The 24,218-nt window shown below is 42.5% G+C and overlaps 1 protein-coding gene and 1 long non-coding RNA gene across 2 annotated transcripts in view; one reads left to right on the top strand and one right to left on the bottom strand.

Moving 5' to 3' along the window:
* ZMIZ1 (zinc finger MIZ-type containing 1) overlaps positions 1–699 on the bottom strand; it is a 519,894-nt gene extending 519,195 nt beyond the window's left edge. The window contains exon 1 of the mRNA XM_090058559.1: positions 557–699. The gene's annotated coding sequence lies outside the window, so the exon portion shown is untranslated. The remainder of the gene's footprint in view (positions 1–556) is intronic.
* Positions 1–22,844, top strand: LOC149859655 (uncharacterized). Its single transcript, XR_016443665.1, has 3 exons — positions 1–430; positions 3,093–3,178; positions 18,590–22,844. It is a non-coding gene; the product is annotated as an uncharacterized LOC149859655 (long non-coding RNA).
* Positions 22,845–24,218: the final 1,374 nt, after the last annotated feature.

Genomic DNA, 24,218 nt, shown 5'->3' with positions numbered 1-24,218 from the left:
TTTTTCTTTCTTTTTTTTTTTGCCCACAGACAGTGAAAAGGAGCTCAATGTTAGTGGGTGAGTAAGTGAATCAACTAGCAGAGAGCACAGCAAGTTGAAGTGTCAAATTACATTGGCTATTCTATTACCAAAGGGCCATGCTTTGTGGCTGTTGGCAAAATCTGTCCCAGATTCCTATCTGAAAGGGAGCTGCCTCCTGGAGGGATGTTCTTTCTCTCGCCCTCTCGCTCTCTTCCTCCCCTCTTTTTCCCCCCTCCCCATCACATGAAGTTATAATCTTACAGTTTAAAAAAATGCAAATATTGTTTTACAAGATTAAAAGAAAAAGATCAAAGAGGGAAATCTCTCAATCCCAGCGGACTGCGTGCATCTGAACCCCTTCCAGATTGGAAGCGGAAAGCACGGGAATACCCTCCCCGCTGTATTTCTGGTTGGTGGTTTTTTTGGGGGGGGGAGGGGGCACGGCTGGGGAATGTGTCCCCGTGAAAGCCTCGCTCCCGGGCGGAGGAAGAGGAAGGCGCTGGGTTTATTGCGGGGAAGTGTCAAGACATTTCACCTTTTACTTGTTTGCTTTCCATAAGAGCAGCCGCATCACCGAGAAGCCGCTGCGGGTTGCCCGGCTGCGCCCCCGGAGTGGAGCGAATGTAGCCGCGCAGGGGCAGGGGCAGGAGCATGGGCAGGGAAGCCTTTTTTTCGGGAAATCAGCGGCGACTCATTGTGCCTCCAGCCAGCGTGGGCAGCAGCGCCCGCCCCGGTCTCCCGCACCCGGAGGAGGCGGCGGGTGTCTCCGCAAGCTCCGGAGCTTCCCCAAAGCAGGACAGCTCCGGAAAGAGGGAGGGGAAACACCCAGGGAGGAGGGGTTGGGGTTTTATTATTATTTTAATAGGAACCGCTCTGGCCGTGGGTGCCCAATTACCCCTGAAAGTTTGATCGTGTTCTTCGCAATCAATTCAAATCCCTCCCCCCAGCACTTTTTGCGCCTGCCCCTGCAAGGCTCCCTCCCCAGCGCCGCTGCCTCAGCAGAGCAGCCGAGCAGCAATAATACCAGGGCTTTTTTTGGCTTTTTTTCCTCCCACCCGTTTCTTTTCTTTTCTTGCGGAGGCAATCCAGCGTGCTTCCCCAGAGGAAAACCCCTTGAGCTCCGAGCCCCTTCCCCTTGATACAACACTTCCAGGACAATCAATATCTTATGATGAGTTGTTAATAAGCCTAATATATTCATTCCGGTTCCAACGGGGCTTGTTAGATTATGCAATTAAGATAAGCAATTTCAACAGTGCCAGGCAGGCAGCTCCTCGCCGGCTCCCCTGTGTTTGGTTGTGGGAGGCGGCGGCTTCGTGGGGCTGCGCAGTCAGTCCGGGGCGGCTTCCTCCCGGCCCCGCTCGCACTCGGGGCTAATGGAGCCGGCGGCGGCGGCGGCGGCTGCCCTGGGGCTTCCCCTCGGCCGCCCCGGGCCCCGCGCTGGCCCCGGCCCGGCCCGCAGGCGCGGCGGGTGCGTGCGTGCGTGCGTGCGTGTGGGCGCGGGTGGCCGGGCCGGGCCGGGCCGGGCCAGGTGCGGGCTCCGCGCTCCGCGTTTTGCGGCCACCCCGTGTCAGATGGAGCTCGGAATAACAAAGACAAGTTTGAGAGCAGCCGCCGCAGAGCGGGCGGAGTGACGTCAGGGAACAATGCCTGTGCCAGCGGCCTCGCGCGCGCACACACACGCACGGGGCCGCTTCCCCCTCACTCACACACACCGCGCGGGTCTCGGGCCCTGCTCCTTAAAGGGACACCGGCCTCCGCCTCGGCTAACCCGCGGCACAACCGGGCTCTGGGAGAGCCCGCGAGCACCGCGCCGCATCGCCGCTGGAGCGCTGCCCGAGCACCTGGCCCTGCGGCCGCGGAGGAAGCCGCGAGCCCGGGCGGCAGGAGCACGCGCCTGGTGACGCCCTCACGCGGCGCGAAGGGCCGGTGCCAGAGCTCCCGCCGTGGCTCCCGGGCTGCGGGCAGACCCCGGCCCCACTCTGGGTCTTTGTACTTGTGCGACTCCAGGGAAGTCACTCAGGCCCCACTCATGCACCTGTCCCGGTTTCAGGATGTTTTTTATGGCCCCAGAATATTTGCAGCCTCAGGGCCCCAGGCCGACCTTCTTAAAGAGGCCCCCACGTTTTGGGTGATGTCAGGGGCTGTACGAAGGTGCTGAGCACCGAAGCCTGAGCCAAAGCCAAGTAAAAGTAGTAAAAAGATATGATTGTGGGGCTTCACCTCATCTGGCACCTGCAGGTTTCGTGGACTTCAGTCCTGGGCTATCTGCACCTCTGAAGAGCAGAGCTGTAAGGATATTTTAGGTGTCCAAGTACAAACACCTTGGGACAGGAACTATCTTTTTTGTTCCCTATTTATACAGTATCCAGCACAGTGGGCTCAAGGCCTAGGACTGTTTATGTTCTCCTGTGATAAAATAATAAATGGCAGCAGTACTGTCAATAGCCCCTTGATGCTTAACACCTATTAATGCTGAGGTGCCTATGTTCAAAGAGGCTTTGCAAACACTTAACTGTTTTAAAACTTTGGGTGACATGTCTCATGTTGATTGATCATCCCAAAACTAAAGCACTCAGAACTAGGGACGGCCACTTTTGGAAATGTAAACCTTAATCTATCTGTGCTTATAGTTTCTTTATTTGGAAAATAAGGGTAGTAATGACAGCTTATCTCTAGAGATGGGTTGTTTTGTGGTTCAATCTTGCTTGTAACATGTTTGGAGATTTGTAATTGGAAGGTTCTGTAGAAGGGAAAAGGTAATGATTTTATTATTATAGAAGTGCAAAAATGTTGTCACTCCGGGCCTGTAAAGAGCACCATAATGTTTAATATGACAAATACTAATATCTTGAGTGGATTTTCAGTGAAAGTCTGTATGGACAAGTGTATTTTAAACATTAACTTTAGCATTGGTAACTTGACCAGGGTACTTAATTTTTATTAATTAGGATTATTTAGGTGATGTTTGTGCAACCTTTCTGACATACAAGGTACTTTATCAATATTAAGTACAGTTTTCAATAACATGGGATTTTTTTTTAAATAACACATTTTTCAATTGCCTAAAGTATAGGTTTCACTGTCTTCAAGCTCAGAGGGATCCCTGTGATGAGATGAGGACTGCAACTATGTTCTGTTCTGGTTCTTCTGAAGAGTGAGTGTGCCAGTGTTGAACAGTTACAGAATTTGAATATGAATTTTGGCCAATCCTGCCTACGACCATCAGCCCCACCTTGTCTTACTCTTCTTTAAATATAATGATCCTTCTGCCTCTTCGTTTTTACAGTACATTGTCCTTCCTTTGAGATACATAAACCCCAATAATTTTAACCAGCAGTCCAGAGATTAAAAAGATGGATACTGTTTAGTCAATGCAGCCCATAAATCATTCTGCTCCTGAGCCTGCCTTTGATGCCCATTATTAAAACGTGGGCTGAATAAACCCAGCCTTCTGAGTAACTGATGATGACATTGTACCCATGCAGTCATTTCATTATAATCACACAGATGATATGCCATTAGCATTACACCTTAATAGCAGATTAATTTGCAATTAATTTCCTTTTCTGATTAAATGATCAGCTTGCCAGGGAGTCAAAACTTTTCGTTTTACAGTATACAAAGCCAGAGGCAAGAGTTAGGTTTACTTCTCTCTTTCTCTCTCTCTCTCTCTGTCTTTCTTTTGTAATGTTTTAGAATGATGTAGTCTTAAGGCATAGATTTTGCAGAATTAGGAAATTAAATGTCCCTCTATGATAGAAGAATGTTTACAAGACCATATTCGGTCCTCTGTACTTGAGCATAATTTCTACTCATGTCAAAGAGGTGGAAAATGTAAATAGAAAGCTCCATTATGGATATGATATTATATATAATGTTTTAATTCCTCAGGAGTCTATCACTTTGCCACAGAACAGCTTCCTTTTAATTGCATTGTGTAGGATTTTGTTTGGTTTTTTTTTTTTTTTAAATCTACCATGCTGCCTTGTGCTGTGATCCTGTCATCTTTCACCGACTAAACAAATGTAGCTGGATCAGTTCAGGACTGGGAAAAATAAAGGTGTTACAGGAAGTGTGTTTGGTAATTTAGGAGGTGTCCTCATGGCCTCTCAGTCTGTACCAAATCAGTCTTCCCAGTACAGTGGTAGGTAGCACCGTGATACTAGTAGAAGTACAGTCTGAATAGATGAGACATACAACTGAGGTCCTGGCAACTTGTAGTCATTAGAGATCAGATAACACTTATTGTAAGAAGGGTGTTAACCACAGCTAACAATACTGTTAGACTCTGGCTAACTGAAGTCCCAGCCTATTCTCATTTGGGTAAAATAACCTCCTTTGCTTCTTCCTTAGGTTGTTGCTGGGTTAAACACCTGCCATGTTGTATCCCGGAAGTGGCTGCAATGATCCACTTGGAAGCTGTATTTCAGAACCAGTTAGTTTCTGAAATTCTTTGGAATAAGAGACATTATATAAACCTAAGATTAGAGATTATGATAAAAATGTGTCATGTGTGCTCAACCACAATTATATAGAGGAATATACCCAAAAATTCAGGAAGCTGAAAAGGTGTCTTTAGTTACTACTTTCTTTGATCCTGGGGTCAGTCTTCTACATATGATACAGCAATTTTAGGGCTGTTTTAATTAACTCCCAGTGAACAGTTCTAGCAGCTGAGGTTTGTCCAGTCTATAGAAATGTTTTGGTCATGTGCTCTTAGACATGTCAGTAAAATGGGTGACACAAGAAGTACTACAGTGGCTCTAAATCACCTACAGATTTCCCTTGCAGGGAAAGCCAGGGGCCAAATCAATTTGCTATTCAATTAGTTTGCACAGCCAGAGCAACAAAAAACAGGCTTTGCAGGGCTAAGGATCAGGTCCAAGGGGGAGCAGGAGAAGGATACTTATTTTTTTTAAATATTTTTAGTGTGTGGGCTGTACTTGAGTGCCTGCTCTTGATAATTAAAGACTGATAATGGCTATAACCAGCCATTCCAACAGAAATCAAGGAGACTTTAGCAAATGCACTTCAATCCTGGTTTAACATTGTTTTGCTACTGCAACACTAAAACCTCCCCTGAGTAAGAGAAGACAGCCAGTTGACCCAAATCATATTACACTTTTGGTGGTCCTGTCCACAAGGGACTAGATTGAATCTGCTAACCTCATTTTTCCTAGATAATCCAAGATAGATTTGAAACTTCTTCTCCAGAGGATAGCATAATAAACCAGTGCATCACCTCACCCTCACCCTCTTCAGCTGTAGTCTAAATTATTAGTTTTTGCTGCTACCATAATTCACATTGTAATGAAAATGGAATTGATCATAACTCCATACAGGTGCCTAAGTCCTTATGGGTATGTCTACACTGCAGTTATTGCAGTGAATGGCTTAGCAAGATAAGAGTACTGTTAATAATGTAGCCAGTCATGCAGCTTGGGCAGGCTGCAGGACTCACCTGAGAAACTGAGTAAATACTCAGACAGTTATCCATGCAAAGCTGCATGCTGCCATAGCTGCACTTTTAGCTGTACTTGAATTAGCTATTTTTAAGCTAGTTCACATCAGCCTAAGTGAGTTGCTGAGGCCTAGATGCATCATACCCAATGTGCTGTGGACACCAACGTTTGGTTCCATCATACTGCACCAGTTCTTCTGATTTAATATGGTTTAAATAAAGGCCTGATGCATATTCTTGCTCTTCTAGTGCTTGCATTGCCAATCAGAAGCAGGACATCATTGTGCTAGGTGCTGTTTTGACACAAGAAGAGACACTCCTATCTCCGCATTGTTCTTAACCTTTACAAAGCTCTTCTCATGCATCAATGGTGCGGTGCTCTTGGGTATATTCCTCTATTTATAACAAATCATGTCTGGGGCCTGTCCTGTAAATAGTCACTATGGGTTCAAATAATATTGCCTAGAAAATGAATACAGACTCCAAGTGCTTTTCAGATCTCAAATTACTGTCCATCATGAGCAAAAACATTAAAGGCAGTAGTGCAAAACCATGTATTTTGCTGTGTATGATAAGAACATGTATAGTTTAGTGAGGCATAGAAAAAATAAGGTTTATTTGGATTTTGCAGTTCAAAATGAAATTGCAGTGCAACAAACATTAAGTAAATTTACAGTTATGCAATTGGAGTCTTGGAGGAAAGAATAAACAAGTTTAAAGAGAAAAACAAATTGAAAACAAATTACAAGATTTTAAGAGGGAAGTGGCAAGAGGTTTGTGCCTCCCCGCCTCCTCCCACCCTCCACCTCCTCAGCTTTTTCCTCTGAGGCTTTTAAAACATTTGCACACTCTTAGATTCTTTCCCTTTTGCTCTTCCTCAGGCTAAGTCACAGACTGCAGAAGCAAAAACAAGGGAGCAGATTCCTTCATGACAACTCCAGGATTACAGCACAGGATAGTTTGTAGGCAGTATGCTCAAATGCATCCCTTCCTTCCTGGGAAATGATACCCCTTAAGCTGTCCCTAAACCCGATCCATCTGAACTTGGCAGGAGAGATGTTTAAACACTAATTGTGCCACACAAATTGATCTCTGCACTTGTGTGGAACCTCTTGAGCTTTAAAGGTGCCAGTGCAGAAAAGTACACTTTAGACCCCAGTTTTACACACATGATAAGTAGTTTTCATCTGGTGGCCATGCTACACTGAGAAGATTTAACAGATGTGGCAATGTACACTGAGAAGATTTAATAGATGTGGTAACTAAGCTAAAGCTATTAAAACATTTTAAAAACTATGGCTGGCAAGGACTGAAATTTAGGGTGCAAGCAGTAAAGACTGAAAAATTAGATCGGAAAAAACTACACAGAGCAGAAAGAGGCAGTAAGTCATAAACGTATGGAGAGTGAGCTTGGCATATGTGAACTGGATAAATTCAATATATAATAAACATCATATTTATACAGTGCCCAAGGTATACATTACAGAGACATAAACATTAGTTATCATTATAATGCCTACAATCTTTCATTTGAAAGGACTGTCAGCATGCTCTCAGAGATGGAGCCAAACCAAGCACCTCTGAACTTGGAAGCAGTTTGAATATAAATGTAGCTTTGGTCCAGATCCACTAATGGGGTGAACCAAAACATTGGATCCAAACATTCCTAAAGAGTAGGCAAGTTCTTATCTAATAGGTTAGACTTATCTAGAAAGGTTTGGACAAGGATGATCCAGCCTTCAGCCCTGTTTTCCTGTGATTCCAGAGATCTGGGTCTCCTTGCTTCTATCTAATTTGATCTTTCAACAATACTGCATTACAGTAAGAAAAGAAGTGAAGGGGAATAACTTATCTAATTGAAACTCAGGAGAATACAGATGGGGGAGGGAGGGATATAATCCTTCTAACTGGACCTGGGCCACAATGTTATGCCTAACAAGCATGTTCCTTCACCAAATGTAAGATCTGTAGTGACCATAACTTTTAAGGCCCCATTTTTAATCTCTTCCAGGTGATGCAGACAGGTACATTAGCCAATATCACCCAAGTTAGCCAGAATATTGCTGAAGATGCAAATGATGTAAATTCCCTTTAGTGAAGGGGAAGAAAGAATAAAGTGCTTCTCTTATCATGTTGATGCCACTGTCCAGTGTGGATACAGAGATTCTTTTGCCAGACTGGTTTTTTTTACTGGGTAAAGATAATTTGATTTAAAGGAAAACAAGTGGAGTCTCCTATAAAGCAAAAATGTTAGATTCTGAAACCTATTCTACTTCTTCTACAAAACCTGATAAATGATATGACCTAAGCATATAAAAAGGTAAGTTACAGAAAGAACCCAGGTACTGCTGGAGATAATAATGCTACTAGGCCAGGATCAATTAGGTGTGGAAACTCTCCATCATTAGAGATTTCCCAGACTGTGGGAGTGTTTAGATCATGAGTTTTTGACAGGCCTATCCATATTTGATGTGGTATGATGGGAGATCAGATTATACGAAAATGAATGTTGTTTAGAGAGGACAATGAGGATTACTTCTTTCCAAACAAAATCCTACCCTCTCTTAATTTTATATCAGTGACAGAGCTAATTGTACTAAATAAAATGCAGCTTTAAGCATGTTTATGACTTGATTCCCTATTTAGAATAGATTCTTCCCTATTTAGAATACATTCTCTCTATTTAGACTCCTTTAAATTTTTCACTGACTCTATCTTGTGCCACAAGAGAGATGGTTAGTAAAATTTAAGAAAAAAAGCATTTCGCAACATATGAATAAATAAACATAAGTTGTATACCCAATAAAACACCCTGGTGCATAGATTTTATGCTTTCATGTGGATAAGGCACAGAGTAAGACTTTCATTGTATTTAATGGCAACAGTTAGCTTCCCTTAATCTTCAGTGCTTTAACAGATGCTAGCGGTTTTCTGTTAAAAAATGAGGTAGAACTGTAGACACTCAGGTTTGATGAAACACTTAACAAAAGTATTTTTGTGAGTATATTCCAAATAAACATCCTAAGGCAGAACCTGTGTTTCATTAAGTCAGCTAACAAAAAATAGGACATTTTCTCTGGATGTGCTGTTTTAAGTCACAGCAAGTGATGAAGCGCTATGGTTAGGGACAGAAGTTACACATAAACCAGCTTGAGTGATCAGAAATTGGTTTAAACCTGTAACAGAACAGAAGAACAATGCACAGAAACCAATTTCAAAATGGCTGAAACTGATTTTAAGATTAACATGGTTGAATGTAGTATCAAACTTAACTGATTTAGGTCAAACCAGTTTATGGAACTTCTGTCCTAGACCCCTTCCTGGTTCAAGTTAAATCACTGTCCCCCAGTGTCCCAGCATTTTGCAGCCCTAGGCTGGGTTGTCTGCTCCAGAGAGCAGGGCTGACCCCACCCCTTGGCTCCATAGCTGGAGTGGCAAGGGCTGGCTGACAAGGGAGTGGCAGGGGGCAAGCCCAGTCTGCAAGAAGCAGGGGACTGCCCCCCTCCAGGCAGAAGAAATGATGAGCAACACTGCAGAGTCCTATTGCTGTAATTCTGGCACAGACAACTAGCTAAACCTCTTAATCAGTTGTTTCCAGACTTTTTAATAACTTTTTTGGAAGTTGTAGAATGTCTATTTAAAAAAAATATAACATTTTTGTGGCTGGCACAGAGAAAATGTAAGAGAATCCACTGAAGTACTTTTTTTACAATAAAGGATTTTTGTTTTGCAACTCCTGTTTTTAACTGAGTACAGAAAGTTTAAACTAGCAGGTAGATATATACTCCCTTCCTGCAGACTTCAGCAAAACCATAAGGAAGGGGGCATGTATGTAAGTGGAGATCTAGGACTTATATTTGAGTAGGGCATGAGCATGTTAAATAGAGATAAATATGGACAGTTTTTTTCACAGAAAAATAGTTAACAATTTGAACATAGACCTTATCGAGACTGTTTTGTACACGTAAAGTAGATTCATTATGTACTCAATAGCAAAGAGAACATGAGCCTGATTCATCCTATTTAAAATAACTGGGAATTTAGCTATTGACTTCAAAGGAAGGAAAATCAGGTCCTATACTTGTATAAATCTTCCTTTCCCTCAAATTTCCAAGAGAATTGTCTCCTTTGAGAGATTATACTCATGCAATTTTAGGAAATTTGGCTTGTTTTTAGGGGTGAGTTAAGAAAACTACAATTTAGCATAAAGTGTACAATGGAAAGGTAGCTTCAGCCTACCTCTGGAGTTATGTTGCTTTATATATCCCATTAAGTATATATACATACACGCACTTAATGGACATTTATGAAGGCTAGAAAAAAACCTTCTAACTAAGCTACATGTTTATCAGTGGAACAATTTGAGCTACTCTTGAGTAATCAGATGGCCAAGAACAAGGAAAATCCTAGTAACTGAAGTCAGTGTCACTTTTGCTTTTGTTTTAATGGGGGCTTCCAGGAATCCATCCCTAGCCTGTTTAACTTACTGAAAAAACCCTTTACATGGAAAAAAAATTGAGGATCTTCTATCTGCAGCCTGCTTGAACACTTCAGAAAACAGTACATTTGGCAGACAGCTCATGGGTTTGACTTTCCTTTTGATGTTATAAAAAACTGATATTTGTGGGCCAGAAATGAAATAAACTGTACTGGCTCTGCACACAAGCATAGTCAATGTATCCCCTTCCCCCAACTAAAGTTTAATAAGGATTGTTAGTACATCATTGTAGCTGGTAATTGTGTAGGTACACACAGTAATTGCATGTATTTGCACTAATTATGTAAATGCACAATAATTAAAGCTCCAGGGTTTTCATGGTAAATTTTTGAGGCACTCATGGATTTGTCATGGCAAAAATGTCAGAGTCATGTAAACTGTGGGAGGAAAACAAAACGAGACATAGGAGTTCAGGACTTTTTCAGTTATATATAGGCTTTGAATACCCAAGCCTTAGGATGTAGCCAAATGGTTCTTTGGTACCTACATGCTAATCATTGTTGAAGGGAGGCTGTTCTTTAAGTGGGATTATTTTTTGCTGGTTTGAAATAATCGCTTTTATATTTGAAAGCTCATAGGGAAGGTCACTTAAACACTGGCCTTTCTCACCCCTCCCCCAAATTGCTCTCTCAGCTCTTGTTGGTTTGTTCAGTTAAAAGCAAAATAAGGAATTCCTGATCCCTTTTTATTTACATCATCCACATAGCTGATAGAACTGATTAGGCTTCAGAGCCCAATCAGCAAAGCCCTTTGAAGAAGTCATTGACTCATGTGGGATTTCTAGAAATGGGCTTGAACAAAATTTTACAAATAGCCTCGAAGTCTGAGAGAATCTAGATCCAAACTCTGATAGACTTGTGTTGCACAGTTACATTTTTGCAGTGGCAACCTATCACCAGACTCCAATTACTGCAACAGCTTCCCTCAAACACTTTTATGTAGTGTTGTTTTAACACAATAGCTGTTGTGATACCTCCCAGGGGAGAGCATCTCACAGCTTGAGAGAGACATTCCAGCTGCACTGTGCTTTTAGGCTGAGCTCTAGGTCTAGTGCAACCTGTGGCTGCTTCATCCAAACCAGGAGCCAGAATGCAAGGAGTCACCATTCCTCCTTGAGCCTGCTCTTGTCCACAGGCAGGAAGAAAGGATGTCATTGTACCCCTGAAAGCATACACTTTATTGCTCAAGTACAGGGTATAGTCAGCAAAGCCTTATTTCTCTGCTCAGCCTAGTAGAACAAGGGCATGGTGTAGCCCTGTAAGGTGTATTCCATGAACAGTGCCAAAAACAAATTTATGCAAGTTACGTGGCAGGGGGTCGGACTCGATGATCTGCTCAGATCCCTTCCTATCCTAGAAACTATGAAACAACCAAGCGTGTGCTCTTGAATGTCTTGCATATTTCACTTTTAAATGAGTTCTTTTGTGTTTGCAAGTCTGATAGTTTTGAGGCCAAATCTGAATTTTATTTTAATCGGCATAAATTGCAAGTTAATCCAGATAGGCACCAGCATAGAGGAGAGCAGATATGACCTTTCAGATCTCTTTTCAATGTATCATCATATGCAAAAACCATTTCTGTGGATTTTTGTCCTCCCTGTATTTGAAATTGGATTGTTTATCTGCCTAATGCTAAAGAATTACTATTGTTCATATCACCATATTGCTAACTACCGTCTTCTCAATCACTGGCAAGCAGCTTCCTGAAGAGTTGCAGAAAGCCTGTGGTTTTAATATAAGCCATGATGGCTTTCTTTGCTATCCACACATTTCCACACCCTTCTATAGGTTAAAAGGTTTTGAGACAGTGCTAGCTATGTTAGTCTGAAGTTGGGCAGAAAGCAAAGTAAGTTTGCACCTTATAGATTTTATAAAGGGCTTTGTCAACATTTATGGTAGTCCACACCCCATTCTGGTTGTGTGCCCAGGTTGCTCACCCTTTTTGCATTAAGCAAGTGGGCAAGGTCTGCAGAGCTGCATGCTGAGTTCTTTTAGGTTAGCAAAATGAGCCCAGACCCACACCATCTGCTGTATTCCAGCCCTGGAAACCTGTGTTAAACTCTTCCCTAACCCCTTACTATTTCCTACCTGAACTACTTGTGTCTTTCCCTACCTGGCAGGCTTTCTCCTCACATTACTCTTTCCACAGCTTCTCTCAAGCTGTAATTTTAAAACCTCTCCACGGTACCCTATAGCCTCCCCCTGTTACCTCTAGTCTGCATTTCATAACAGCTGTTTTTAATTGGCTGCTTGCTCACAGCTGGGGGGAAGTAATGAGGCATTTCCTTAACCCTTTCTAGGTTCCTGCTGTATGAGGCATATGAAGTCTTTCACTGTATGGCTACGTGCCACTCTGTAGCTCAGGTATCAGAAGCAGGAAAAATTAGCCTATAGAGAGCTACATGTAGCTGGGCTAGGGAGCTTTCAGTACCCAAGCTCAGGCCCATTGATTTTAATAGGTTTACTTGGAAAGAAAAATCCTTCTGAACATAAGTAATGGTAAGCAGACTATTATTGCCTGTAAAGTAAATCCCATCAGTGTGTGTATGTTGAAGCAGAATTTCACCATAGAATTTACCTCCAGTTGTAACAGAGTTGGGTTTTGACCTATCAGATTATTTTGACATTGTAAGGCCATAATAAGCTCTTTAATAATTTTATTCAAATTTAACTGAAATGCCAGGAAAAACAATGGCTAGATTCTCCCTTGCACATACTGAGTATTATCTCAGTCACATGTAATTACATTGATATCAACAGAACTACTCTCACAGAAAGATACCATGTGCTCAGATGAGGGAAAAAGCAACAACCTTGTCAAGAATTATAGAAAAAAGAATTTACTGCAATTTAACAAATTTGAAAACTTTGTTCATGATACTGTGCTTTGCATTTATGGGTTGGGATTTTAAAAAAACCAAACAAACCTTGCTCTGTATGTGTGTGTGTGTGTGTGTGTGTGTGTGTTTAAAAAGTCACAAGGTTTCCAAAATAGGATTTCAATTTTAAAATAGGGTGGGGTGGTGGTAAATGATTTTTTTTAAATCCACTTGGTTGACCAATCAAAACTGCCAGTGCTGATAAATGCATAAAGGCACTTATAATGAGTTTCCTTTCTTTCCTTCTTCATGAAGACAAAGCTGTTTGGATCAGGGACCATCTTCTGATGTTTCTATGGTGCCTAGGATATTCCAGCCCCATTCTTGAGTTTAACCTGAACACTAAATGTGTTAAATCTGATTAAAAACAAGCAACTGACATAAGCCAAGGGTGACAGAATGTGGCCAGAGGCATAGGAAGCTCCTTCAGCACCTGGGGTATGATGGGGTAGGTGGATGTTGACCACTGTAGACCAGTGTGCAGTGGGTAATGGAAGTCTATCCTGTCTGGGCTTTCTGCTCACTGTTATTGCAGTGTTGGCTGAGCCAGCAGTAGCGTCATGGCTCAGGGTCCCTGGGAGCCATTTCAGATATGCTACTGGGTGCATGGATGTGTTTGTTATGAAAATTCTGGCACCCTCTCATAGTCAGTGCCTGGGGTTGATGCCCCACTTGCTCCCCCCTAGTTATGCTACTGAATATGGTCCCAAGTTTATCTAAGTTACCATTCATATTTTTTTTAAATTAAGATATTTTCATCCCAGTGCACTATTTTTGAAGAAAAAGGAACACAACTTGTCTTTAGAACTCTTGACCAGCTTTATTAACAGCTACTGCTTTATCTACAACCTGTTCATCAAAACAAGCAAAAATAAAGGAAAGCTAGCTCATACCTAAAGCCCAAGAATGTAAGTTGTGAAACCTGGGTTTTAGGTGCAGCTCCATAACAGAGAACCTGTGTGGTTTTGGATATGCCCCCATCTTGAAAGTGAGGGTAATACTACATCACCACATCCCTATGAAGGGGTTTAGTTGGTTAAAATCAGCACTGGAAATATAGAAAATGTCTTTATTTTTCTTTAATATAGAACATAAAGCCTCAGGAATGGATGTGGCTTTAGTGGTAAGACAGGCTGTCTAGGAGCAGATGTTGCATTTGTCCTGGGATGAGTTGTGCCTGTGTTTGTCCTGGAATAGAAATGTCCTGAGATTGGTGTGTACACACATCACCCTTCCAATTGGCATTTTGTGAGCAGCTGAATGCACTATTGCTTTGTTCCAGGATACTGTTGACACTTATTATTCTGTGAAATTTTTTAGGGTTTGTCCCAGAACAATGGACATGAATGTCTGAATGGTCACACTTTGTCCGAGGATAAAATGGTTTCTTTTGGGGACAAATGTGATATCTGTGTGTAGTCTCACTTTAGACACTATGGCTATACCATTCCACTGAACCACCAGCCAAACAGGGATCCTCCACTGCACCTTACATAGAATTCCGCTACACATACAAGTATTTCCCACATCACTTGGGAAGAAGATTAAGAGGTCTCAAATAGGAGGATACATTTTTGTAGGGACCTGACATTGATAGAAAGAGTGTCACAAGGATCAGGTGAGTTCAGGGCTTACTCAGCCTTGGGCCATGCTTGGCCTTTAGTACTGTCACATAGACTTTGGTCTATGCAGTGATGATAGTAGTCTACCCAGTAAGCAACACTGCCTTCCTTAATAAGCATGTTTTTATCTCAAAACACTGAAAAGTGACAGTCTTTGTCCAGTTGATGACATTTCGGCATCTGGTCAGCCACTTGATTTTCAGCAGTGCTTTGCAACTACAGTTCATATTGAAGTCTCTTGCTTTTGAGGGTGTTCTGCACCTTGGACAAATCAGATCCTGGTTCCTAACCTGATTCAGTTGGCCCATGTGTCCAATGACAATAAAAATATCTGTCACACTTGGCTGTTGTGAAAATTAATTGGTTGCTTGGAGATCTTTGTCCTGAAAAGAGCTGCAGTGCCAGGTATTCAGTGTTCAATTATAAAATATTTGAACTGTATCTATTTAATACATATGTTGCTTATGCTTTAGGTGGTCTTGTTTGTGCACTCAAAACAGAAGCACCCAAAATTAATGGACATAAAAAAAATTAGGACTATATGATTTTCTTAAAGTCACAGAGCAAGAGCAGAGCAGGGCTGGATTCCAAGAATCAGGGGTGGCCAGTCCCTTGTTCTAAAAACTTCTCAGTAAGTATTAAACACAGGTTTAAACTGCTGTGTTCAATACTTAAGTTGAGTTATAACAATTCAAATATAGGTGAAACTGTCTAAGTACCTCTTCCTTTTCTGACTACCTTTAAAACTACTATTATTCTTTCTTTTTCTTTGAATAGCATGACCAGCCTAGTAAATTCACTGTGTTATGACACAAAGTTAGGTGACTATTTCCTGTCTGATGTATCACAATCTATCTGAAAAGGTAGGAGAGTATCAGAATAATATATCTTTATTCGCTGATGTCTGCCTTTTACAGGACAACAGTAACACTATTGTTCCAAGTAAAGCTACTTTTTAACTCTTTCCCTTGTCTCTCACTATAGAAAAGTTATTGTTTAGGTTTTTTCTTTTTTTAATCATTTATTTTATTTGCTCGCTTAAAAAAATATATTTTGCAGTATATATTCCAAAACAGCACCCATTTTGTTTCCTGTTATTGTTAACAAGTCAGATTTTTACAGAAGTTCAGGCAGTAAGTTTGATGTTAATTGCTGGCTTCCTGACTTTTGGTGGTGTTCTTTTGAACCAACCTTACATTCCACATTTCCTTTCTGGGAATTTTGCCTTCTTTTTGGCAGATGACACACAGTAGATACACAATTACTATCACACAGGCCTAGGCAATGTTTTTCCCACATGTTGATATAGTTTAAAAAGCATCAACTCCTGCATAAACGTAACCTTCAAATAATTTATTCTCAACCTTTTTAGGCTCACCATGACAGACTCGAGGCACCCCTTGGAAAATGCCAACTCTTAGTTTTCACTCATTTCTTGAACACAGAATAATGATAGAGCAAATGCTTCTGTTGCAAAGAACTCAGAAAGACCACAACAGGTCAGAATGTTTTTAAAACTATGGATCTCTATTTGAAATATCTGGATTTTTAGGCATGTTTGCACATCTAACAGTGCTAACATTGTGTGGCATCCCACAATACCCTTGAAAGGATCTCAGTGCACCCTAGTTGAGAATCACTGCTTTAAATATTTGGGAAACTGAAAACCAATCTGAAAGCACATGTGGTTACATGTGGTATGTTTCCATACTGTTTCAGTAATGGCTAGAGAAAGGAATTACACACAAACTGGTATACATGATGAGAAACCAATTCAAATCTGTAACACAACAGAAGTTTAATGCACATAAACCACTTTCAAAATGGCTAAAACCAGTTTAAGATAAATTTGGATGGATGTAGTATCAGACTTAACTGATTTAGGTTAAATCAGTTTATTGAACTTTTATCCACGATTGTCTCTGAATTCAAGTTAATTCACAGACCCCCAGCATCCCAGGATGCTTTGCACTTCCCCTGCAAACCCTACCCCCCCAGGGTTGGTGGGCTAGCTTTGGACCAAGCTATCTGCTCCAGCCATGCATGAAGTCATTCTTTAGCATTCCCTGGCTTCTGGCCTGGGCCACTGCAGGCATGTGGCTGCATTTCTGGAATCAAAAATGAATGTTCGCTTGCTTATCAATTCAATCTACGCAGCTTAAACTAACTTGCGAAAATTGAATTGATTCAACCTTGGGTTTTTTGATTGTTTGTACTTAGCCTATATCAGTGGTTCCCAACCTTTTCTATACCATGGACCAATAAACTCACTCAAAGAATTTTGGCGGACCGGGTATAGAAACAATCTAATTTATACATTTAAATTTAATTTTTACATGGCAGGGAGGGCGTGCGAGGATCAGAGGCAGTGTATGACATAAAATGAACTCAACAGGCAAAGGCATGGTGCAAAACAGAGGGATCTCTGTTTTATTTAACATTCAGGAACTTCATCATAAAGGAGGAGACAATAGCTAAAATGCATACATGCACATCACTAGCTGGCTAACGTTAGCTTGTTAGCTGGCTAACGTTATTTAGTTAGCTGCCAAGGATACAAGGAGGAGACAAGCCAGCCATTAGTAGTTATGACAGTCTCACTGTACTATATCTTCCCCATTACACAGCCCTCAATATTACATTGTCCAATGATAATTTTAATTGTTCACAGTACACCATCATGAACATTAAGAATCATACATAAAACATCACTAGCTACCTAGCTAGCTAAATAATATGAAAATGTATGACTTACTGTACATGATCACATCAGTGGGATCCCTGGGCTTGTTTGCCTAACAAAAGCAAGTCATATTGAGGCATGATGGTTGACAGCAGGACTTGCAGTGTGTTTCTCATGTCCAGCCTACTCCATAGTCTGGTCTTGGTAGCAGACATTGCAGAGAAACCTGCTTCACAAACGTAGGTAGATGGAAATGGCTGCAAGGTCTTCATAGCTAGGGTGCTAAGTTCAGGATCTTGAAGTGGTGGCAAGGATGATTCTCGGATCTCTTGAAAGTGGGAAATATTTCTCAAATGCATCAGACAGTGACTTATGGTGCTCACTTATTAAGTGGGAAAGTCCCACAGCTTCTCCTGAAAAATCTACAAAATTCTGGAACAAGTCAAAGACTCCCCTATCTGCACATTTCCCCCAGGTTTCCAGCTTGGTTTTGAAGGCTTTGATTTTATCTGCCGTTTTAAAAACAGATGCCATTCTCCCTTGCATTGAGAAATTGAGTTCATTCAGTACAGTGAACATGTTGCTCAAATAAGTGAGTTTAGGGAGCCAGTTCTTGTCATTGAAATGCATAGCTACCTGTGATTTTTTTGCTGAGAGAAATCTCTGCCAACTCTTCTCTTAATTCAGAGACTCTGGTCAGGGCATTCTCTCTTAATAGCTAATGAACTTGTGTATGCAGGAGAAGCTGCTTGTGTTTGGAGCCCATATCCTCGCATAGCGATGCAGACAAATGTGAATTCAGTGTGTGTGCTTTGATATGATCGACAATATGAATCACATCACGCAGCACATAGTTTCATAGTAGCTAGGTTCAGGAGGGACCTGAACAGATCATCTAGCCTGACCCCCTGCCACAGGCAGGAATGAACTGTTGCTAGCAATGGTTAAAGCTCATGCCATGACCTGGTGGTTGGGAACCTCTGGCCTGTATGACTATAATGTCCCAGTTTTCGGAATATTGCACCTTTAGCTCTATTAGCATCAGTAGCAAACTAAATATTAAATGACTACAAACTGTATCTTATAACAAAAGGGTTGTGAGGTCTGTGTTCTCTAATGGAAGTTTGGCTTTTTGTCCTTTGTATGTAGAAAAAAAAATACTAATACAAATAAGCTTTAGTGACTATTGGGGCTATCCTCACAAAGCTGCAGTAAGCATGTCTAATAGACCATAGTGAACATTACTCCCCCTGGAGCCAACACCTCTGTTCCATATTGGCAACAGGCTGCAATCCTGGCCACTCCTCTGTGTTGTCCAGTTTTATCACACTACCTTACAGCCCTTAGTGGGTGAGTCTGCACATGAATTTAAACATGCTAAAATTTAATGCACATTAAGCTAATGCACATTGTTTTTTGGCAGGTATCTACATGTGGTGGGACTTGGAATCAACTTTAGTCCCAGGTCAGTGCAGCCCTGCCATGTTCCTTCGTGGCCACCGGGGGTGGGGGACAGGAACTCCAGCCCCCAGACACACGACTGCCAGCACTGGACAGCCATCTTGAAAGCACATCCTCCACACTGTAGCCTATCGGCTGATGCTTCCTGTGTCAAGCCTCAGTGTGGCAGAGACACAGGCACCACATGCTTACTCTGCTTCTGCTGCAACTGCACTTCCCAGCCCTGCCCCAGCTCCTGGTCCTGGCATCCAGGGACAGGGTCCCTGGCTCTTCAAGGCTGTTACAGCGGTCCTGCTGACACAACACCTTCCACCTGCCTGCTGCTCAGCTACCTTGCGCCATCTGTCTCCCCCACCTGCTCTGACCACCTGCTGCCTTCCAGACCCCTGCCACCGCATAGCTGCTCCTGCCAGCTCCAGCCACCATAGGCTGCAGGACGCCACTGCTGGGATCACTGCCGCTCTCCTGTACCACCAGTCCCACTGCCTCTGGGCCCGCTGCACTAGCCAGCATCAGTGGCAGTGCATTGTGCTGCAGCAGTAGGATGGTGAGTAGTGGGTTGACCTTTGAAGACCTGCTCTGCCAGCTCCAGCCCCACCTAGAGCACCAGGACATGGAGAAGTGCCCTGCCATACCTACCAACACCCACCTGCTCCACTGTCTAGCCCCCCTACCCTCTGTCTAGCCTCCACCACCATTCTAGGACATGCACATGTTTTTAATGAAAACTTTTATCACTCACAACCCTCACCCCCATTGTCCCATCTCCCCCCCAACTAACAGACCCCCCCTACCCACTTCCTCCCCAATGCAAAGAGACCCTCCACCACCCTTCCTATTTGCCAACAATAAAAATCCCTCCTTCCAAACTGAAAACTATATATATATATCAGTTTCAGTATTTGTCCTGGTCATGGAGTGGGGGGCTGTGGGGTGGGGCACCAAGGGCACAAAGCCCAGTGGCAGGTGGCCAACTCCCTGGCTGTGGACAGTTCCTCCACAGGTCCAGGGGGTGGAGCAAATGCCAGGGGCTCCTGTGGGTGAGAGGTGGTGGAGGCCCAGGTGGGGGCCTGCTGTGGGCTAGTGGGCAGGACTTGGGCCCTAGCTGGCCAGTTGCTGCTAGAGCAGCTCCACAGAGGCCTGCTCCAGGGCCTCCAGCAGTGTCCACTGTATCTGCTGTGCCAAGTCCTGTGCCTCCTCCTGGGCAGTCTCCCTGGTGATGTCCTTATCCCACCAGGACAGCTCCTGCACCTTCTGTGCCTGCTGTCATGTCTGTGTCCATGTTGCCCAGTTTTCAACTGCCACCACCACCCACTGGTGCAGGAGGGTCCAATCCCTGGTGCACCACTGGTGCATCCAGCGCATGTGGGTGGCTCCAGCAGCAGGTGATGGTGACCTTGCTGTGGCACTCCCGCAGGGCCCTGCAGCCTCTCCCCTGTGTCCAGATGTTGGCCCTGCAAAGGCAAGAGACAGAAGGCTTTTGTGCAAGTTCCAGAAAAGGGGGAGAACCCTACCCCTCTGATAAACAAAGGCAGCAAATAAAAAGATTCCTTTACATCTTTTAAACTTCCTGATTTTTTTATGCCAAACTTGAGATATTTTTAAATATGGGGCTGGTATTCCTGTTGGGTACATGAAGGAATTCATGTCTCCAGAGCAGTGAGGCCAGTACCATTTGCCTGAGCTGAATTCTTTAATGTGACTATAACAATTAGGCACCTAAGGAGGAAAAAGGCTGGATACATACTTCTCTATGTCTTTGAAGAGACCTGCACGTCTCAGGATACATGTTTGCTTTTGAGATTATTTATTTATTTATTTTTGCAAACATCCTGGTGTCTCCTAGGAAGATACCAGGAAAGCTGACACTTTGACCCAACAGCACAATTCCAAAAATAAAATATACATAACAATGAGGCTACTTTGTGGAAAGCCAGAAGACCAGTCCCCCAAGGCAGCAGCAGGAGCACACTCAAACTTCCTTTCATTTCATTATCTTTTCACTTTTGCTTCATGAAATTAAGGCATTGATCCTGCAGAGAGATTCTCACAGGTAGCTTCTTGTACCCAGTGGGGTGCCAGGTGCACATTGGTTATTGCAGGATCCTGCCCAAATCAGTTCTCCTATCCCAACCCTTTGGGGCTTCTTTTGTTTTTTTGTACTTTTGAGCATCTTTTGTTTTTTAATGTTAACGTTTTAAATGAATTGCAGTGGAATTTTCTGACAGACCTTTGAGCATCTCTATAAGGTCAATGGGTATGTTATAGATGCATATTATATGGATTACAAACATTGGGTCCAATATATCAACAAATCTGAATGTGGATTCCAGTGCAAGGACTAGAGTAGACCCATTCTTGGTCAAGTTATATACAGACCAAATTATACAACTGAGAATTAAGCCCCAAGCAACTTGGCCAGGTGTAGAGGAAAGCCGGGAAAGGACTTTTGAATCCTGGATATGAGGCAGTGGCTTCAAATTCCCTCTTCAGAGTTCAGCATATTTGTTAAAATCAGTCATGAACAATTACACTAAAATCTCCCTCCAAATGAAGAATAAGGGGTGCAATTATCTCTTTGATGGATATAATGCTATGGGCCCACTTCTCTCATTTACTTCAGTATGAACTAGATTAACTCCACTGAATTCAATAGAGTTACTCTGAGCCCATTTCTGAACTGCCTTGGACCTAGCTTAGTCATTTTAGCCTAGCACCTAGCACTGTTTTAGGCTGGACATAAGAAAAAATTTCTTTACTGTCTGAGCCCCCAAGACCTGGAATAGACTCCCTCCAGAAGTGGTGCAGGCACCTATTCTGGACTCATTCAAGAAATTCTTGGATGCTCATTTTGCTGAGATCCTTTAACCTTAGCTGACTTCCTGCCCCTAGGGCAGGGGGCTGGACTTGATGATCTTCAAGATCCCTTCCAGCCCTAGTGTCTATGAAATCTATGAAATTTATACCACTGTGAAGTGTGTGAAAGACCTTGTCTGACCAGCAGTAGCTGGACTGGTCAGATGAGAGAATGGCTATTCTGTGGAAAATTTGAATTCAACATTGGTTTTGTTTCCATTCTGATTGAAAAAGTGACTTGTTGAAATGTCCTGTGAAATGGGAATTTCAAACAGTTGTACTTTCAGTCAAAATACTAAATGTAAATGTATTTCAATTATTTGGATAGCATATAACATTCACAGAAAAACTAATGAAAATGAAAGTTGAAACAATGTAATGAGAAACTAAAATGGATTTATTTCAGCTTTGTCCCACTGAAAAAAATTATCAGAATTGCATTTTCACACAGAATATTGGCCAAAAAAAATGTTTTAACCAGCTCTGTGTTATATGGGTTGTGTTTGCTTTGCAATGGTTTAAAGCAGTGGTGCTAAATCTATCCAGTCCCCCGAGCTAAAGAAGAACACAGAGCCAGTCCATGGGTCGGATCCTCTGGCCACATCTAGCATAGGGTAGATTTGCAGGTTTAGTCTGTGGGTGCAATCTGGCAAGCCTGGATTTGGCTGTGTGCTGGCCCAGTACTGTTCATAGGGCCATACCTAGCTCACAGGGCTTGCCACAGGTCAGGAATTTTGGCAGCATGGGACCAGCAATTAATACTGCTACCGCTTCCCTGCTGCCACATTTCTGGACCTGTGGTGAGACCTGTAGGTCAGATGATATGGCTCCATGGGCCTCTGGCCCATGGACAAGAGGTTGAACACCACTGGCTTAAACAATTTGCACAGGAACAAGGAAATGGTAAATCAGGTCCTCTGGGTTTACACCAGTGTGTAAATGAGAGCAGAATGCATATGTTAATGGATGTAGTTAATGTAGCTGTTTACAGGCTGACAAGCTCAAACATTTCAATATATCCAACTTCTTTTAAGATGGGCAAGGTGGAATAAAAATGCTTTAAAAGATGGAGCTTGCACTGGAGTAGAAAATCTAGCCTCTCTCCACAGAAATTCATGTCTCTCTTTAATTATGCTCCTTCACCTATAGGTAGAATTTCTACTCAAGCAGCTTTAGAAATGAGAATGTTAGCCAAGGAAGAGATTGCTGTGTTTGTCTGTACAGTGTACGCTGGCTCTGTTGTGCAGTTTGAGTTTCTGATTCTAATGATTTCCTGAATTCATTCTGTTTCATACCTCAGGGAAGGAAGAGGTGATCCTCTTGAAAATTCATATAATTGCTTTTATTTGATTTTTATTAAACCTCATTCAAGAATAAGATGATGGCTTTCTTTATTACATTGTTCATCACTCTGGCATTTTTAAAATATACTTTACTAACAGAATCGGTTTACTATACCAAAGACCTAATTCAAGGGTTTTTAACAGGGATGAGGAAAAATAGGACTGTGGGATTTTTTCCCCCCACATTGTTTAGCTTTCAAAGACTTTTGCAATATGGATGCCTATTAGTGCCCCCACTTATTATCAGCTTTGCTTCTTCCCAAGGCTCGCTAACCAAACTATTTTGCCATTTATATAGCACTTTACACACACACTAAGCACTAGACTATGGCTTGTTTTACACACAGCATAGGCAGATGTAGAGGGCTCATGACATCAGAGGGTGCAGTTTCCAAATTATATAATTTACTTACCTTTTCTGATGCAACCATCAAACATCTACTGTTCGTAAATTAGGAATGGCACCAAGATTTGACCTGATATAAACTACTTAATGGAACATTAACTTGTATAACATTATTTTATCAGAGCTATCATTTATCAGAATTGTTATTTTTACAGATTGTCAGATAAAATGTTTAGAAAAAATAGAAAATAGTATCAAAGAACTACAGAAGAGTAGGACTGGAAGGGACCAAAAGGTCTTCTAGTCCAATCTCATACTCAAGGCAGGATCATCCGTATCTACATTATCCCATATAGGTGTTTGTCTACTGTTCTTAACTACACAAAACCCATATTGCACAATGACACAAAGACACAAAGAACACTCTAACCTGCCACAAGTAAAGCAGAGGGCACTATCAGTATTCTGCTGCTTCAAGGACAGGGAGTAGTTGTTAAAATACAGTCAAGTGATCCTAGAAAGAAGACAGTATCTCCCACAACAGACCCCAAATATGGTGACCTGTCTTACTGAGCAGAGGGGCAAAACCCTCTAACCAAGAACCTCCAACCCTGATGGGATGTTAGTTGCAGCAGGAACATCAGCAGTCAAAATCCCAAGCCTCGGCTGCAGCAAAAACTGAGGAATGCACCTTCTCCCCACCCGACTAATGCCTGGAGTAAAAAGAGATGAACGTTTTTTTCCCGGTCCCATGGGGGAACCAGTAAAGCTAAAAGCATGGGAAAACCAAACACTCTCCACTGTGGTCTGAAATCTGGCAATTGTAAACATAATTCCACATGTTACATACCGTAACTGGAGAGCCAGTTCTGCCCTTTCTCTCATCCTTTCCCCTCCATTAACTCCTTGAATCTTCTTTCATAACTAAGCTGGTTGTGGAGCTCTGCTTCTGTCTCCTGCTGCCATGGTCCTCTCAAATTTCCCCCTGTTCTGAGTTGTAGAGCTCTTCCTCTGATCTTCCAGGAATCTGTATGTGGGTAGCTCCT

The sequence above is a fragment of the Crocodylus siamensis genome, chromosome 7 (assembly GCF_052110815.1).
Source record: "Crocodylus siamensis isolate JL-2025a chromosome 7, ASM5211081v1, whole genome shotgun sequence".
In the NCBI taxonomy this organism is placed as follows: domain Eukaryota; kingdom Metazoa; phylum Chordata; order Crocodylia; family Crocodylidae; genus Crocodylus; species Crocodylus siamensis.
Note: the sequence above shows the minus strand (reverse complement) of the source record. Positions and strands in the feature narration are given on the sequence as shown.